The 19,364-nt window shown below is 38.0% G+C and overlaps 1 protein-coding gene across 3 annotated transcripts in view; it reads left to right on the forward strand.

Moving 5' to 3' along the window:
• rarab (retinoic acid receptor, alpha b) overlaps positions 1-19,364 on the forward strand; it is a 115,256-nt gene that overhangs the window by 17,887 nt on the left and 78,005 nt on the right. For 2 of the 3 annotated variants that reach the window (XM_042720223.1, XM_042720221.1), the window contains exon 2: positions 16,830-16,886. The gene's annotated coding sequence lies outside the window, so the exon portion shown is untranslated. Of the gene's footprint in view, positions 1-8,375; positions 8,594-16,829; positions 16,887-19,364 lie in introns of those variants that run through there. The other variant, XM_042720224.1, reaches the window with a different exon arrangement.

The following is a 19,364-nucleotide window of genomic DNA, read 5'->3' on the forward strand; positions in this document are numbered from 1 at the left end:
AGAACTTTGACCAGAAGAAATCTTACATACAAAGATACTGTGACAGAAAATAAGCTTGAGAAAGGGCAAATCATTGTTGTGTTAGGAAATGTTAGTGGTGTTGTATTGGTCCACAGTACAAACCGACTGTGTGGCCTGCGTTCAGAGGTGGAAAGTCTGTTGGGACATGTCAGACAGAGCCACTGATCTTTGGAGGTGCATGACAGTGGGCCTCTTCACGTCTCCCCCGTGAGTCTTTGAACCTCCTCCACATGACACAACAGTTCAAAGGCTCCTCTCCTTGCTCAATGTGCTCGTAAAAACCCAGATAGCGTGTGTAAATCTGGAGCAGAAGTGTCGCTGCGCTGGTTCCCTCGCTCTTGATTTATAGCCCCCAGTGCACCATGGACACTAGTTCTCCAAGTTGTAACCCAGCCATGGCAGACTGCCCCGATAATGGCGAGCATGTAAAAATGCTTTTAGCATGGTACATCCTGTGCATTCCTCTACTGCAGTTCTTCAAACTTCATAGGGGCTTGTTTTTTTATGTTTCATATTTCCAAAAATTACTGAAGCTCAGAGATCCATGAGTAGTGATGCACAGGAATATTGTTTAGCTAGACAAGAGACTACATGTTACACACTCGCTTAGAAAACACATGATCATGCTACAGTTATGCTGGTTTTGTTAATACAGAATGATGACTAAAAAGTGATGTGGGAGATTTTGCTCTGAATCCATGGGATATGATCAAAAAAAAATAAAGTTTCCAAAAGGGTTCCTAAAATAACATTTTAGTGAAGTTACATTACAAGCACATTACAAAGAACCTTTTGTGCAATGGATTGGTTCCATAGATGGGAAAGGTTCTTCATGGAACCATAGATCCCACCAATGATTTTTAAGAGTATATGCAAGTGGAAACCTAATTTACCCGCCATTCTGAAGTCTAGATGTTGTGATTGGCAGATGTATCAAAGTGTTTGGTTAGTTGAAGTGAAACAGATCCATAAAGAGACTTCCATTTTCCAGAAGCCCAGTCTGATTTGTGGCATCAAGTCTATGTCTTACTGTAGATTTAATGAAATGAATATAAAGGGTTTAAATGAATAGTTCACCCAAAAATGAGAACTCTGTCTTTACTCACCCTCCTCATGTCATTCCAAATTTGCATGACTTACTTTTTACTGTGGAACATAAAAGGAGATATTTTGAAGAATGTTGGTAACCAAACAGCTTCGGTTCTCTTTGACTTCCATTACTATTTTTATTATTATTTTTTTTTGTCCATACAATGCAAGCTGATGGGAACAGAAACAGTGACAGTGAAAGTGACGTGACACTCAGCCAAACAAGTCGATTTGCTATCCCTGTGGTGCATTTCAAAACACACTTTTGATCACTGCTGTGTTTCGTTGTCTGCTTTAGAAATGTTTGATTTTGCACAACAAATACAAGCCCAGTTGATCCTCAGTGTTACAAGTCCCATGAGGATGTTACATTGTATAGTTAGCTGACTTGATAAACCTCTTCAAATAATGCTAGACTCCCCAGACAATCGATTCAGCTCTGAATGACCCTTCTAAAAGGGATGAGTATGGTTGATCTGAGGGACGTGTTCTCATGAGGACGAGACTTAACAGGTGGCTGGTCTGACGGACGTGTCCCATGATGTGATGTATGATTCCTCTATTCTCCCCTACACTAGTGTGGCCTCAGACACTCTGTAGACCTTGAAAAGAGAGGCCATTTGGTGGATTATCATGACAATGGAGCAGACCTTCGTAATGGGGACGAGAATGGAGCGAAGATGAGCTATGAGAGCAATTCTTCTATCTTGGGCTGTTTCTGTGCGCTCACGGTTGTGATCATTATGTCCTGTTGTCTGGTCTTGATGTCTTGGAAACTGAGTTGAATAAAGCAAAAAGAAGTGCTTTGCTTGATTGCGTGCTGTAAGGACATCCTCATGGTTTAAAAATGTAATGGGTTGTTTGCTGTTCAGTCATGCTGGAGCTGATGGATTCAGTGAAGAAAACACTGTGATGTTGATCAATGAAGCAAAGGCTGAACTAGACTATTTCAGTCCACAGTTTAAAGACAACAGCTGCTTTAAAGGAATGTTCCTGGTTCACTACAAGTTAAGCTGTCTTGACAACATCTGTGGCATGCTGTCGTTTACCACAGAAAATAATTTAGGTTCATCCATCAGTTTGTACAAACAAGCAGTGCTACACTTACAATGAAAATCAAAGTCGAAGTATATCCTATTTAAACAAAATTGTGCAGCTGCTCTTTGTAAGAGCACTTTGCTAGGTTATTTTACTTGTATATTTATGTAATGTTTTTATTTAAATATTTTGTTATCTGTTGGCAGCCATATGCATCATGTGAATGTTAAACTGATTGCCGGCTTTGTATGGTCAGGACAGGAGTTGGAAAAATAGGATAAAATTTTGTATAGTCTCATATTAATGCATATAATGTTTGTTGCCATACTTTCAAAACTGTGTGTATTTTTAGGTTTATTCTGCTGCAGTGCCTTGTAACGTGTTTCTCTAATTAATGTTACATTTTTCCTTTTGTAAAAACTGAGAGACACGTCGAAACTGTTTTCTGTGGTAAACAACAGCATGTTACAGTTCTTTAGAACAGTTTTGCAGTTGAATTTTGAGCACATATAGGCTAAACAGTAGTCAAGGATGAACCTTCTTATTGGGGAAACTAATCTAGATGAAGAATGTAATGTGAAGTAGTCACACAAATTCAGGAAGACCGGTCAGACTGACCGTTAGTTTCCAGACATGGTAAAAAAAAAAAAAAGACTCAAAGGAACAAAGTTCCCCTGAGTGGAGTTGAGTTTGGACGGTATCCTCACGTGAGGTTTGTTGATACCAGAGACACAGGATATCCTGTGGAGCAGGCTCTGGAATAGGAAGTGCTGCCACGCCACTGGCACCAGTGTAGGAAGCAGCTCTGAGGAGACGCCTGGGATCTTGGCAATCATTTGAGAGGTGTTAAGTACGCCAATGGCTTCTGTCTGAACAGAGACTTCCCCTTTTTGGTGACAGTGAGTCGCCTTTCCTCTGGATGATCCTTTCCTCACATTTCATACTTGTGTGTGTGCTTGTGTACGAGTGATTTAATTCATCCGCAAATTATTTATCTTGACCTAAAGACATTTTTGATTCATTTATTGGTTGGTTTTTAAAAGGAGTGGATCAGTTGTAGGTGTTATGTTTGGCTTTTTAGACTTTTCCTGAACTGGAGGAAGTAGTCAACCATAACTCCACTGCATCTCTAGTTGTCTCTTGGCGAACAGAGAAGCTGATTTAAGGCCCATTGTCTTGCTAAGGTTGTCGCCTCTGCTGTAAAACCAGCATAAACTGAAATTCCCTACTTAAAATTCCTCAGTTCACAATTTGTTTGTCACACTATGCTTGCGACCTTGAGTAAGACTTTTATCTCCATCTGCTCCTCAGTCATCCTGGCCTCCTGCTTTGACCCCTCTCTCTAGTGCTTTATCAGAGCCTGGACATTTGCTCTTGTAGTTAGTAATAAACCATTATTATTATTATTATTATTATTATTATGATTAATAATTATTTTTCATGCTATGACCAATAACTGATAAATGGGCAATTAAAATCCTATATTTTGATTAATATAAAAAAAATAAAATCTGTAGTTTTAAATTCAACTGATATTCAATGTAATTTAGGAATCGCAACATTATAAAGTACATGAATAAAAATGGATAATTATTGTGATTTTTGCTAAATCTTAAATCAATGTTTTGATAAAGATTATCAATCTAAAGATTACATTTAAAAATAGTCTCTAATATTTTGATTTGTCACAGCAGACTATTACCAAAGATTATGTATGTGTGAATGAACATGTATGTATACCCATATTACAATGAATGGGCAAAAAGTGCAATGCACAGAATAAGAAATCCAGGCTTTTAATAAGAGCCAGCTGCTTATTGATAACATAACATGCTCATTGGCAAAATGTGTTTTTTATAACTGTATTAAAAAAACAACAACAAAAAAAAACCTTTCTGCAACAGTTTGTGTCTAATTTTGTTGCTGGTTTGAAGTATGTTATTTAAATGTGAGTCTGGCAAGCAGTTTTTGAAATCTGAGTATTTCTATATTAAAATAGATAGGAGTTAGACTTTCATGTCTGAAATAACTGTCCGGAGGCGTTGCAAATATGGCCGCAGAGTGAATTGACTTCTGGAGAGGCACTGTTACTCAACAGTCTGTGCTGCATTACGTCCACAAAGTATAGACTTGAAGGAGGACCGCAAGGGCTTAGGGTGCCATTTGGGACAGGACCCAATGTCTGTATCTACTCATAATCTCCCAAGTTACTCTGGGACACACATAAAACATAAATGGGAACACATGAATTGGTTGGTAAGTCCAGCAAATTGCTAGGTACAACTTAAAGCTAAAACCAAAGACTCTGGTACAGATGGATCTGGATCAAATTAGACTAGTACTTAGCAGTATATTCTCAGATGATTAATGATAATCTGTACTTAGACGCAAGGCACAGTGGTCCCCTAAAACTGACGCTGATTTTCATGAACGAAGACAATTCCAGTATAGTTACAGTAGAGGGGCAGAAAGCGCTCTCAACCGCAGCTTGGAAAATCCTTCGCTCTTCCCTCTAGTTTGGGAAGAGGGCCCTAATTTGGCTGCTTACCTTGGCACACCGAGTCTAATGAAGTAAGCCTGGCTTGGAGTGTGTGGTCTGCAAAAGCACCTGTGTGTGTTCAGGCGTTTATTTTTTCTTGCATGTTCTCTACGTATGGGTTCGAAGATGTTGATGTCATTGTTCTGTTGTGTTTTTGTGCATGCACTTTGGTCTGTGTTGTCGGCTGGGTTTAGCGTGTTTGACTTTTTGTGTTTGTGATTTGTGAGCGTAACTGAATGATTTAGGAGGGTGTGCTAGATAGAGGGAGTGAGTGAGTGCGGGGTGGAGGAGAGTGGAGTATGTGTGGTCTGGATTGGCGTATGAGTCTCAGTCTAGTAAAATAAACACTCTAGTCTGCTAGCCCAAGAGATTATGCTACATTTTTGATAGCCACAAAAAACCCAGCTGGAAGGGCTGCATCATTTCCTCAACCTCATTCTGGCATGGTATTATAAGTGTATGTCAGTGTGAGTGTGTAGTGATTTATATACTCTTTCTGTGTTGTTGAGAACAGAATCTCATAGGGCTTCTTAATGATAATGAACCAAACTGTTATTTAAAGTGTCAATATGTTATATACAAAAAGTGAACAAAGACCTCCTCTGAAGGGGGATAATCACTGAAGCTGTCAGTCACTTCAGTTCTGAATTCTTGCTAAACTCCCAAGTTAATTACAAAACAAAATTGTATTTGCATTGTATGCCTTGTTGATGTGTACAACAGTGCAGAGCCCAGTCAGTGAACTTGTATTTTGTGCAGAATAGAGACATGCTGGAATTAATACTAAAACCTGAGGTAGCTTTTTTGATCCTCTGGTCCATCGTCCCAAAGTCAGTAGTTTTTTTTTTTTTTTTTTTTTTTTTTTGGGTAAATGCCAGAAATAAGATCTGTGGTTAATACAAGCTTTTATTCTATGACAATTTCTTTTTCACTATTTTTGAAAAAGGCAGTTGCTAACAAGTTATATAGGGGCTATATGGGGCTACAGAGTTTGTCGGTGACATTAAACATCATCGCACCGAACGGGAAAACTCATCTACTTGCTAGTCCGCTTTTACAGCCTTGTGGTATTTATAATTGCACTCTTGAAATCTATACTTACTCAAATTTTCCAGCTTTAGATTTGAAACGAAAACTGAACTTTAGATTTTGTATAAGGCCTGGAAGCTTAGTGGTGGTAACACTGAAGTCATGTGACCATGGTGTAGTTTGCTTTTTACTTCAAAATTCATAAAAGTTGTCCATTTGTAAATATCCTTATGAACAAAATGTGCAAGAACCATAAACTTTAGTTGGTCACAGAGCTTATGTTCTGCAGTAAACCAAAATCCTATTAGCTTTTTGTTGAAGATACCAGAGTGATAGCAACTTATGCAGCACTCTATCCTCGTGGAAGTAAGCCATTTTCTTTAAATGTGCGAAACTTCCGGTTCATTAGCCGAAAAAAAAAAAGCGAAAAGAATAACAAATTGCAGTAATTGGTAAAACTGTTTGCACTACAAACCAGTGTTCATAAGTAAGATAATACACTAAAATAATATGGTAAGACTCACCAGTTTGCCCTCTTCACAATTAGTTAATCATGGCAGTTGTAATTGCGATTTCTTTCTTGATTAATTGTGCATCTCTAGATTATTGCGATTTTTGCCTCACAATGGTCTGCCGCTTTTTGTATTCGGTATAAAGCTTAAGAGTGCTGATTTCCCAGCACATCTTGTTTATGTGTTTTGTGTATTGTGTGAGATGATCAAATGGGCTTCTTTTCTGCAAGTTTTGTGCTGTTGTAAGCCCATCAATTCTTCCCCAGTAATTCAGTTTGACACGTCTGCTCCGCGCCTGCCAAATACCTGTATTCCCTACCCTTCTTCTCCACGTTTTTAAAGTGTGATTGAAGACAGATGTGGCTCAACATCTGTACAGCGCTGGCAGTACCGCTGTGTTTCTACAGCTGATAAATCGGTGAATCTGCCAGTGCTGAATGTCTCACAGTGAAATTTACTTCCCAATGTTCACGCTCTGACCTGCAGCTGTACACGCTGTACCTGTGGACATCTCATGATCCTTTCGCCAGATACTGTTGTCAGAAGTCACCCACGGTTATTTGAGAAAAGAAATGTGTTTCTGCACAGGATCCTGTTGGGATGATGAAAGATATCTCCTTCTGTCCAGCTGACCAGTCAGTGTTAATCACATTTAAACTCTTTTCAATGATCACCAGAATGTTAGCTCAGCTATACAATGACCTCTGTTCATAATTTATTGGGTCAGGGTCCATCTGAAGCTGTCCTCTGTTCCCTGTTTCAGAATCATATTGTGCAAGATCACGCACAGGGTTCAGAATCCCAACGGAGACACTTAAAACGTTGTTTTTTTGTTGTTTTTGTACCCTGTGGAAATGTCTATTATGGCTAGAAGTATTTTTATTTGGACACAAGTAATAAGCATAAAGATGAAACAAATACTGGAAATTATAATGCAGGGAATGTAAAAATAAGCCCAAAGGGCATAAAAAAAAAGAAGTAGTAGAAAAACAAATCATACTGCCTTATCAGCAAAAAAGATTGTAAAGAAGAAACTTGGAGAAAACAAGTGTGCTAGAAGAACCTGTGTTGTACACAGAGAGGCCCCTAGACAAAACTAAACTACATTCGAGAGAAACAAATCACCCAAAAATTAACAATCTGTCATCACATTCCAAATTCATATTCTGTTAATCTGTCTGTGGAACACAACAGGAGAATTCTGAAAAATCTTTACACAGCACTCTTTTACACAACAACAGTGACCTTTGGCTGTCAAGCTCAATAAAAAGCAGCATAAAAGTGGTCCACTCCATATGACTCATGTGCTGTATACCAATTCTGCTTGATTGCTTTGTGAGAACAGAATGAAATTGAAGTCATTATTTACTCTCAAATCAAATCAGTCATGCACATCATTATGCAGCTCTCAAAACAAATATGGCGTTTATGGTGCAGCTTATACATTAACACTATCAAACATAATTCATTCTCGTGTGTTTTGTGACCGAGCGTCATGGCGTGAAATCTGCACCATATTTAATTTGAGCGCTGCATAATCATTTGCATGAATGATTTGATTTGAGAGTGAAAAATGACTTTCAGTCTATTTATCACACAAAGCCATTATATAGCTTCAGAAGACAAATACAGTACATATGGACTATTTTAACAGTGCTTTCATAGTTTTAGGAGCTCAACAGTCCTTTTTCACTGATGTTGTATGGAAAAACTCATTTTGCGTTTACGTTTCAATGACATGGGGGGGGGGGGAGTAATAAATAAGCGGTGACAGAATTTTCATTTTTGAGAGGTGCAAAGCTTAAAAAGGAACCCAGTAGACCAAAGTAGTTGTATTTTTAAGGATTTATGAACAGTTTTGCTCCTGGGCAAGATTTGAAATATTATATTCACCATCAAGATGTTGTTTTGAAGCTGAAGTTTTAGTTTTTAAACTACCTAAAACCACACTAGAGTTTGCAGGAACCTGTTTTCTTCACATTTTTATGTGACATTTGTTAGTTAACAAGAGCCATTGCATTGGTGTTCCTGTTGTCTCAAAGGTCTTCCTGGCTTCCTTCTTAAGACGTTCTTTTCAAAGACGACCTGGACTTTAGCATTTAGACTGGATTCTGACTGAGTACTTACAAACAACTGAACAATGCTCCTGTCAACACCACCAGCAGGCACAGGCTGATTTATAATCTAGGAAATCTGGTTCCCTGGGCGGAGCAGGAGTCTCCAGTATTTAATCCCGCTGTAATCCTCACCTTCACGCAACGATAGCGCAAGTCTGAGAGAAGGATTGGTTTTCCTAGAGGGGGACGGAAAGGAGGGGGAAAGACTGACGAAGGCCTCTCTATTTATGCTCATGGGCCCGGAGGGGGTAAGTTTCAATTTTTCATGGCACAGCTCGCTGCCCCACTTTCCAGAGTTTTAAAAAATACAGCTCTGGCTAAAACGATGAGATTAGTCACGCCTCACTCTGAATGCTCAGGTTTTCTACACAGTAACGAAACTCCTAAAATGAAACACGGTTTGGCTGTGATTAGCTCTTGCAAAGGAAAGGTTTATGAGCTCTGATGTGTCATAGATCCTAGACAGAGCCAATAGCACTATTCAGACGGGATTAGATTTCAAAACAACATTTGAGGTGGTGATTTCATGTACTGATTCAGGCAGGATTGGAAACGCTCTTGGATGTGGGCATTATACATGGTTGGTCATGTGATCTGGATGCAGTTGTCATAAAGCCAATTGAAATAAACAAGACTTGTTCCTATTACAGTATGTGTCACATAATCTGAACGCTATGTATCTAAGGGAAGAAATCAATGAACACCTGACACTACAGTAGCTGTTCTGAGCAGTCTGTATGTTTCCATTCAAGCTGTGAATTTAATGCATGTAAAAAATGATTGCAGTATTGAATAAAGAAGTGTTTGCATCATGTATCCTTGGAAATAGACACAAATTGCTCAGAACATACCCTTTTTACCTGGATATTATACCTTAGTTATAATATGACCCTGGACCACAAAACCATTTCTATTTTTGAAAAAGAGATTTATTCATAATCTGGATGCTGAATTAATAAGCTTTCTATTGATGTATGGTTTGTTAGGATAGGACAATATATGGCCAGGATACTACTACTTTAACATCTGGAATCTGAGGATGCAAAAAAATGGAAATGATGAAAAAATCAACCTTCAAAGTTGTCTAAATATCTTCATGGAACTGGATCTTTACTTAATATCCGAATGATTTTTGGCATAAAAGAAAAATCAATAATTTTGACCCATGCATATATATATATATATATATTCCAAAATTTATATATATATATATATATATATATTCCAAAATTTGCACTTTCCTTATACCCCCCAGCCCCCCACTCTTATGTCACATATATGACAGCAAAACAAGAACTATATATGAACTATCATTTTACCCATAAATTTAGCAAAATGTTAAAGTCCTTCTAATGAAGGAGCACCATGCAGCTATAACAAAAAAATTGGAGAAGCCACATTTATTTAGTGAAAAAAAAAAGTAGGTAATTTACTTTTGCAGAGGTTGTTTGAGGAAAAGCAGACATGTTCAGTTTGGACTGTACATCTGTGTTACACAAATTTCCCTGACCTCCTCAGGGAAAACTAGTCCTCTCCAAATAAAGCTAATGAGGCAAACATTTATTTTGTTTGCATAAACACAAACATGTGTAATTGTTATGTTACACTGAATGGAAATTCAGATTGATAAAAGATTGGAATAAATTATTTGTAATTAATTGTAAATAAATTATCTATGGATTCCCTCAAGTTCACCTGCAGCACCAGGCTGTTTACCATCTTTTCGGAGATGTGGTTTCCTCCCCACTTAGAGACACACAGAACAGAGAGTACAGCCATAGAGCTCAGAAATGCAGTCTAGTACTCAAGCGTACACACCGTACCTCGCTGCCTCAGAGCTCAGTCTCTAGAGGCTGTTTCTGGGCAGAGAATCGATCTGCATGTAGTGGAGTCTGGCTAGCTGGTCGATAGCAGCCTATTAAAGAGATGTACCTGCTCAGGCTGGAGTGCCACTATGTGCGGTCACTGGCTTGAGCCGCACTATCTTCTGGTATGTAGAAGAGTGTGTGTGTGTGTGTGTGTGTGTCTTTCGTGATTTGTGCTTAGTATTAGTAGGAATTCAATACGGCTACTTACACAATTGTCAATTTATTATAGACCACTGAGGCACTTTACTGATGTGTAGGGACAGACTTTCACACAAGTAAACAAAATGACTGAATTTAGAGTGTCTTATTAGAGTATCCTTTAGTATTTAGAGTCCAGTAACTTAGATGTAGTTTGTTCTGTTTGGAGCATTCATACTCTGTACTGTGTAAATTTGACTGTCACGTCATAGTGCTGTGATGGTGGATTGTTTAAGGTTGAGGTGTGGCCTTGAGTAAAGTCATGTTTTTGATGGAATGCAAAAGGTGTGTTGACCTAAGGTGCTTTGGCACCACCCATATAAAGGTCCAAATATGTACACTACCATTTAAAAGTTTGGAATCAGTACTTTTTTTTTTTTTTTATTAATACTTTTCTCAAGGATGCATTGAGGATTAAACTGATCAAAAGTGATAGCAAGGAAATGTATAATGTTACAAAAGGTTCTGTTCTTTTGAAATTTCTATTGATCAGAATCATGTTTATATTAAAATAGGAAACTGTTATTTTAAAGTTTTGAATAATTCAAAATCACACCCAAAAAAATGCCGCTCTTGTGAGAACAACATAAAACACCTCTCAAAAAAATATAAAAAAAAATAATAATCACAAAAAATTTAACAACATAACACAACAGGTTTTAAAGGTGATGTGTTACGTTTTGTGAAAATACTTTCTATCCCAGCTTATATGCGCAGACAACCAGAGATAAAACATTTGTGGGCTCATCCTCATGTCGTTCCAAATCTCTATGATTTTCTTTCTTGTACGGAACACATGTTTTAAAGATCGTTAAGGTTCAACCAACATTGGAACCCATTGACTTTCACTGTATGTACAGAAACATTCTTAGAAAATATCTTCTTTTGTGTTACAACGAAGAAATATACAGGTTTTTGGAACAGCTGGAGAGTAAGTAAATGATAACATACTTTTCATTTTTGGATGAACTGTCCCTTTAAAGCTTTGCTCGTATTATTGATTTTTTACTATATTGCTGGGCTGGACAGACTCAGTGATCCATGCACACTAATGTTCCACCTTCTTTTGAGCTTTCATGTGCTTTATTAACACAATGTTGTAAGATCTGATGACAACACAGTGCTGCTAGCCATCCCACAGCAGACAATTAAAGGAGAAGCTCTCACCTATCAATAAACCAGCTTTCTGATATACACAATGATCATCCAAAAGGGGGGCGGTTTGATCTTATCAGCATTCAGAGCACCTACAACACGCTTCCCGATTTCATACCAGATATATGGATTCCCGCTTCCCTCGTGCATTGTGCTGTGAAACATGCAGCTTGACTTTTTTTTTTTTACACTTTCAGAGACCTTCTGATATCCTGACATGTTCTCTCATTATGTATGACTCTATTGTATTGGTCAGCACCACTCCCTCCCAGCTTTACTGAAACACGCCTGACCCGTTCCTCTAAAAGCAACTATTCAATCTTATGCCTCATTTCCAAATCCGCCTCCCTTCCTAATACATCTTACGGCTGATCTTTGGAGTAAGGGTTCAGACAAAAGCCTGACACAGGCCTATCCTGCATCAGGCCCTGAACCCGTGGGGGAAACATGTGGCTGTGGCACACACTTCAGCAAGTATGGCCGTGTCTCAGGCTCAGGGGACTCAAGGACAGTTTGGTTTTTATCACTCGATGCCCATCAATCCTCAGCTCCCAAGGACGGAGTGTTCTGAGTGCAGAGGCTTCCCTCCAGGGATCGCCTGTTCCCGTGATTCATCCCCTCTCTCATCTCGGCTAAAGCCAGAGCCATGTTGCGTTTAGTCACCCGCTTCGTCCCTGCTGGCCCGGCTGCTGTTACTCACAGATTATTTCAGGCTACGGTTCTGGCTGCCATGGGAGGTGTGGCCTGGCCTTTACACACAGATGACACAGGCGGTGCTCTCCGTCTTTAGACTTGTCTGTTAGCTGGCATGGAAATGGGAATTTTTTTGATGTGTCTGGATTGTCTTTGGTGCTCTGTCTGTTTAGGTGGCAGATTTGTAACTAAATTTGTAATTTTGTAATTGATAAATACTTTCTGCAGCTGAAAGTCAGTCATTCATCAGCAAAATCCCCCTGAACAGTGTAAACATTGTGGCTCTGTTGCGCTTCCAAATCATTGTTCTGTTTGTTTAAGCATTCCGACCAGCCCGCATAGCAACACTGACTCAGCCAATGGCGTGAGTTTGGGGCGGGGCTATCTGTTTGACTGTGACCAATAACAGATGACGTGATTGTTCAGGAAACCTGTTTGTAAACAGTCATTAATTTTTGCAGTTTTAGTCGTGTTAGTTCTTTTCAATGGTAAAATACTTTTGTTTAGTCCTAGTTTGTGCAAAAATAACTTTTGAATGTTGCTAATTGATTTGAACTGCTCATTTAATAAGCTTAAACCAATGGCATGAGTTTGGGGCGAGGCTGCCTGATTGTTGCCGGGCAGAAAAAGAGACTTTATAAAGAAGAAACTCTTGCACGTGCATAAATGGACTGCCTACATATTTATATTAACATTTTAGTGCTACATGAGCTGACAGAATCACATTCTCTCATAGCAAACAAACAACATTTTAGTGTATTATTTTAAAACTCAGTGTTTAAGTAGTGAAATCACGAAACTTTAAATACTTTTAGCATAAAGGTGGATTGTGTCAGTATTGTTTGTTTTCTGTTGTGTGACACTTTCTCAATATTTAATTTTGTGCAGTGTGTCCATACACTGCCCTGCGTTGGCTGCTGAGTCTAAAAACGGAAGTGATCATGCTTACATTCAAAAGTGTAACAGTCAATGTATTAGCTCTGCCTTTCAGTTAAAAGAGCAATCAGCTTTTCCTAGAGTCATTAACTGTTTGTTTACTCTTGAATGTGCCCGTGCATTAGCTAGATATTTTTGTTGCATGTTGTAAGCTAATCACTATTTATGAAAATTTTGTCAAATTGTGCGCCTGATGTGGAATATATTATTTAAAGATAACATCGACAATATTAGAGATTTTAGTCTTTCCATATTCAAATAGGCCTATATATTATAAAAGATATAACCAGTATACCGAGTAAAAAGTAATGTGTGTGAATTATCTAGATGAAAGATGTCTCTTGACATTTGAGTTTGGTGGCTGTTTTTCCATTATGTTATATAGATTGGTGTCGTTAAGTGAAGGAGCCCATCTGCTCAGGATTTTTAGATTGCTATTTTGGACAGGTGTTGACATAAAGAATATACACAACTGAAAGTCACCCTGTTGAAAGATATACACACTTACTCAAGTGACTTTTGTATTGCCAGTCTTGTACATATCTGTTTATATCTCTTTATTTCTGTGTCTGTCTCTGTCTCTCTTCCTCTGCCTCCCTCTGTTCTTTCTTTTCTTATGCTTACAGAAATACACTTTTTTTCCCCAAGACCTCCCAATGTATCTCATTCGGACCCCCACTATAGAAGATTGTTTTGCAGAGTTCAGCGGGTAGAGGTGCTTCATCTTGTGTCACTAGAGGGTGGTCCTATTTAGATAGACCAGGTTGGGGGTGGGGGGGGGGTAAGGGTGACCTTTAGCCTTTACAGGGTCATCATCCATTAGGAAGTGATGGGTGGAAGTCACTAGACACCCTGCTATGACAATTTGTCTTCTAGAATATTTTTTTCTGTCTCTCTCACTGCTCTTGTCAAGCTCAATCTACTCTCCCAAAAAAAACAACAACAACAAAAAAAAAAGGTGCTGCCCCTTTTTCACCCTTTCAGATTGAAGCTAACACATCTATGTTGTCTCCCCCGGTCTCTTTTATTCTTTACCCTGCTCTCTCTCTCAACAGATAGCTAATAAAGTGTCTAAAAAATGCAGTTTCTTTCCCAGTTTTATCAGAAGTTCTGCCAGTGCTTCTAAAAAGACTCGGGTCAGTCAGGGAAACTGTGGTCTCATGACTCCAATGCCTCCCATGCATCTGTTCTGCTCTGCGGTCTTGCGTAATCGTTTATGTAATGACAGGTGTCGTTTTAAACTGCATAGCTGCATAGCAGTTAATTCCTGGAAAACAATTTCTGTTCAACAACACTGTCATCGTATAATCCAAAAAACAACAGCTCTGACTAGAAAGCAGATTACCTATGGGTAAAAAATAAACCCAGTCAACCAAGAATGACATCTATATGGTAATGAATCTCACAAGCGTGTCAACAACATAATGACCTCAAAAGCAATAGGAAAAAGTGAGAAATTATATTTTAATTATAAGAAAAACAACGTCTATAATTTAGTATTATTATGGTTTTTTTTAAATACATTATTTAATGAAAAATGAAAAGTACTTTTTACTCCAATGCTCATTACTTTAATGTGAATAAAAGTCTGAGACATTAAAAAAATCAATATAGTCAATTATAAAAAAATTCATAAATACAATTTAACACCCAACTGAAATAAATCAATTTACCTTGGATGTAAATATAGTGAAATTAATTTTACTGTTTTCTACATAAAATCATCCTTCACAAGGTAAAGAACATTCTGTGAAAATGTAACCTTGATATTTTAATATTGACTGAGTAAGGCCATGTCAAAGGTTGAAATTATAGTGAAATTAATGGTTGAAATCAAACGTTGATGCTTGTTATCTCATGATTAGATTTTGAGATCACTTATGTCAATTAATTTTTGTTGAAGTTTGTATTCTGTAATTTTAATTTATGCTAATTTTAACCAAAATATCATGCTATGATATCATGCAATGAGTGTTGTTAAAACCTCTTTCCGGCTTGTGCTTGATAGAGATGTCAAAAGCCTGGAAGAGCTCCCTTCTACAGGAGACGCTTGGCTTTATATATAACAGAAATAGAAGGAATCTGGTGGGTTGGGAACATTGTGTTTCACTGCGCTATTGTGTCACCCTTTAAAAATGTCATGCACTCTCACCATCTGAAGGTCGGGATGGGTGATGGGAGCACTGTTGATAGCAGAGCACTTGGACAGAACAGGTGACCTGCTGACAAAGCTTGGTCATGTTTGTCAGGCTGGGTAGATGGCACATGTGGCCTTAGCGCTGCGTGAAACGGCATTTCAGTGTCCCTGAGCAAACAGCTCTTGAAGGCGCATCACCGGCACCTTGTTTCAGAGTTTGAGTTGAGAGGGAGTGGACAAGTAACTTTGAACCAATCAGATTCTTCTGGATTGAGGAGGTCAGATACAACATACCACATACAACAAACAAGGTCCAGGTTGTCAAATGACAAAATACAGCTACCTTACACAAATGTAAAAAAAGGAAGTGTGTGTCTGTATTTTTACTCAAAGTTTGCTAGAGTAAAAAACTAGGTTTTTCATAACATTCACCGTAGTAATGATGGAGTCTAAAGACATTACCTCAGCTAACAGACACCCACAAATACAATCACTCACTCTTAAAGTACACTTTGTGGTGTTGTCAGGGTGGGTGAAGACAGTCACACACGCACACACGCATGCACTACCTTTCCTTCACTGTCACATTTTTCTTAAGAAGCATTCAAACACAATAAGCATGAGCACATGATGAGACAGGAAATGTCAGAGTAAGAAAAATCACACTCTTCCATCTCTCCTCCTATATATCAGATGTGTAGCTGCAAACCCCTGATGAGTTTGACCTCTAAAATAAGCTTCAGTAATCCATGAATCCAGACCTTCAAACTGTGAGAAACACGTGACTCTTTGTTGTCACCTCCTTTATAAATCACAAAGCCGTCACAAGATGACAAGAGATTCTTTTAAGTGACTTCACTGGAATATTCTTTGTCAGGAGCAGGAACCTTTGAAGTCCATGAATGAAATATTTAGTAATGCATCTGATGTTTTACAAGTGTGCCATAGATTAACACCGAGGGCGGTGGGAAAAGGGTGATGTTATTTTTAGCCTTTTAATTTGATTTATTTTTACTTTACAGTATTCTTATGCCAAAAATTTATATTTGTAGTTATTTTTCGCATTAATGTTTTTGAAAAGTAGATTTACTACAGTTCTTATTGAAAACTCCACCACTTAAATTCAAATTATGAACAAGCTAAGAATATAATTGTGCAAAACATTTAAGTAAAAATAAGTAAGGGATCACAACATATAGCAGTTTTGAATACATTTACACACTTTATTGCAATATCAAGACCGATATTGAATTGATTTGTTAGGTTTGATTTTTATATGGCGGTATCATTTTGCTTGCATAACCACTCTTTTCTTGTCAATCTTATGTGTCATATGCTACTTCCTTTTTCAGTCAAGGCCGTCTCCTGAAAAGAATAAAAAATGCAATATCTATGTCAGTTTCAATTAGAGTAGATGTCTGGAGCAGAGTGAATATCCTCTCGTTTCTGTACTTGAGGCCCTAAACCACTAAATCCTGTTCTCTTTTTCTCTTTCAGGTGTTTCTCTTTGGTGTGGTGCTGTTCCTTTGGCTGTCTGAAGAAATCCAGCAGCAGGTAACTACTCAGTCATTAAGGCTGTTTTATTTGGCCTCTTCTTTAAGGATTCAACAACAGGAGAAATGGAGAATAAATGAGGTAGGCGTCAAAAAAGAGCACAGAAATGGATGTGTGTCATATTTTATTTCCATGTAGATTCTAATCAGATTGTAGCATCTTAAAGAGCGTTTCGAACGCCAACCAAAATATGAGCTTCATGTGGAGCCTGTTTCCCTCCAAAATCCATCACAATAAATCATGTCACTCTTACCACACAGATGGATACAAGTCTTCCTAAAACTGAACTAAGATGACTTTGGACATAGAATTGGGTATTGATGGTTGAGACGTGTCCCTGCCAAGTTAAAAGACCGATATTTAAAGCGACCACTGTTGTGTTTGAATGCAGCACAAGTATTGAACACTTATAGAAATGCAAAGTGATTGTGTGCTTTGTTTGTGCTTGATGCCAAGAAGCTTTTGTGCATTTTTTTTCACTTTGTAAATTATTGGCTCAGGGTTTCTGCAAGTCTTAAAACATCTTGATTCACCCTTCCACAGACCTAAAAAGGTTTGAAATCAGAGCAGAAAGTCTGAAATTCATCATGGCATTAAATGCTGCATGCACTGCAAATAATAATGTCTTCCTCAGTATTTTTGTTTTGTTCTCCAATACAAATATCTAAACATCCTTAAATCAAGAGACATTTACACAAATGTTTTCTTAGATTTTTATTTTTTTTAAAGCATAAACTTTCTTAATTGATCAAATTCTGTCAGTGGGGTATAAAAAAATTGTTTTCCTTTGAAAAAAGTTAATTATCCTGAGCCCATGGGCAGATATTTGTTCACGTTTTAATGATATACTTACTTAATTTTGATCAACTTCTCCTAAAACAAGACTTCTCAAGTAAATGTATCTTGATTTTTAAATAATTTTTAACTCCTTCATTGGAAAACAAGACAAAAATACTGAGAAAGAATTTTGTTTCTGCAGCGTGATCAGAAAGTACAGTAAAGGTTATTTCCAGATTATATTATTATATTGGTCGGGAACAGATATTTAAGCCTTTAGGGTTTTTTTCTTCTTTCATTTCTTTTATTTTCTTTACGGACAAAAAGCTAGATTTAAAATGATGTGTACAAGACTGGCAATAGAAATATCATAAAATGTCTTAAATATCTTAAATTTATCTTCATAAAACCTGCAGAAATCCTGTGGCTAAACTATGAGGAAACAGCAGCAAGTTGTTTGCAGCCTTTTTAGTTCACGTTTGTAGCCTTACGATGTTGATTAAACGTACTTTCTTTCTTGAGTTAAACAGAAAATAAAATATATGTATTTTTAATATTACTCCCTTATTTATTTATTTGGTCATTTATTTTCCCCATACAATGACTGGCAGTAGTGTCCAGTGTTGTTTTGGTCCCCATTGACTTTCAATGTATGGATAAAAACAGTTCTCGTGTTCTGCAGAAGTGACTATTACTTCAACTTTTTAATTGCACTTTACTATACTTATGTTTCCAAGAAGGATTTGTGAATACATCATATTTTTAGTTACTTTTAGTTCTCTCCATACATCTCCGGTGCAATTCACAAGCCATTTAATTAGTTCTTGATAACAAAAAGCAAACCAGATTCACATCAAAAGGAGCGTAATGACCCCACAATGCCTTGTCAGCTTCTAAAAAACATCGCAAATTATTCATTGTCTCTTTCGCTCATTAGCATGTAGTTTACATCCTTTATAAGAAAGGAAAACATGTGGTTTCTCCTCTCAGAGCGGTTCCCCCGCGGATCTGCAGAGGGAACTTGGCGAGCACGCATCACCCCAAACACTTCAATGTTATCTTCTCTACTTCCTCCTCATTCCCACTGGGACTCTCGTCCTCGCTTTGAAGTAGCTGCACTTGAAAAAGACATCTCATGCACGCTGAGAGAAGTAATATGAAAGAACGTCGAGAGGAGATTGGTTTTGGCTGCTCGAGTTAGAGGGATTTGTGGGTCAGACTCAAAAACTGTGAAAGGATGTAATTGTTGTCGTTGCTCAAAATCAAACGAGTGCCATTACGAGAAAAACTTCTAAGCGATGCCGTCCTTGCAATGTGGCACGCTGTCTGTCTCTTCCGGCCCACTCGAAATAGCGAGACCTCCCTCCTCATTTGGTTGTGAAAACATCACTCAGTCTTGTCAGTGTGTGTCCTTTCATGCATATGATCTGGCAAACAAGTGGATCTCTCCCCCTATAGCTAGTTTGCATATATAGTAAACGCTTTAATGTGCACCAGCTCTGCTCGGTTGCTGCTGGCTTCTTTAAACCAGCCTATTTTAGTTGTGATGTTCATTTGATGTTAATTGAAGCCAAGTGTAATGACAGCGCTGGCAGGCACCCTTGTTCTACTTTGAGCCTAGAATCAAAAAGCAGGCTGCAGCTTTCTGCCATTTTCAGTATCTGACACAAGCGATCGTTTTCTATCAGACACCAGGGATTT

This window comes from Cyprinus carpio, chromosome B3, assembly GCF_018340385.1.
Source record: "Cyprinus carpio isolate SPL01 chromosome B3, ASM1834038v1, whole genome shotgun sequence".
Taxonomy (NCBI): Eukaryota; Metazoa; Chordata; class Actinopteri; order Cypriniformes; family Cyprinidae; genus Cyprinus; species Cyprinus carpio.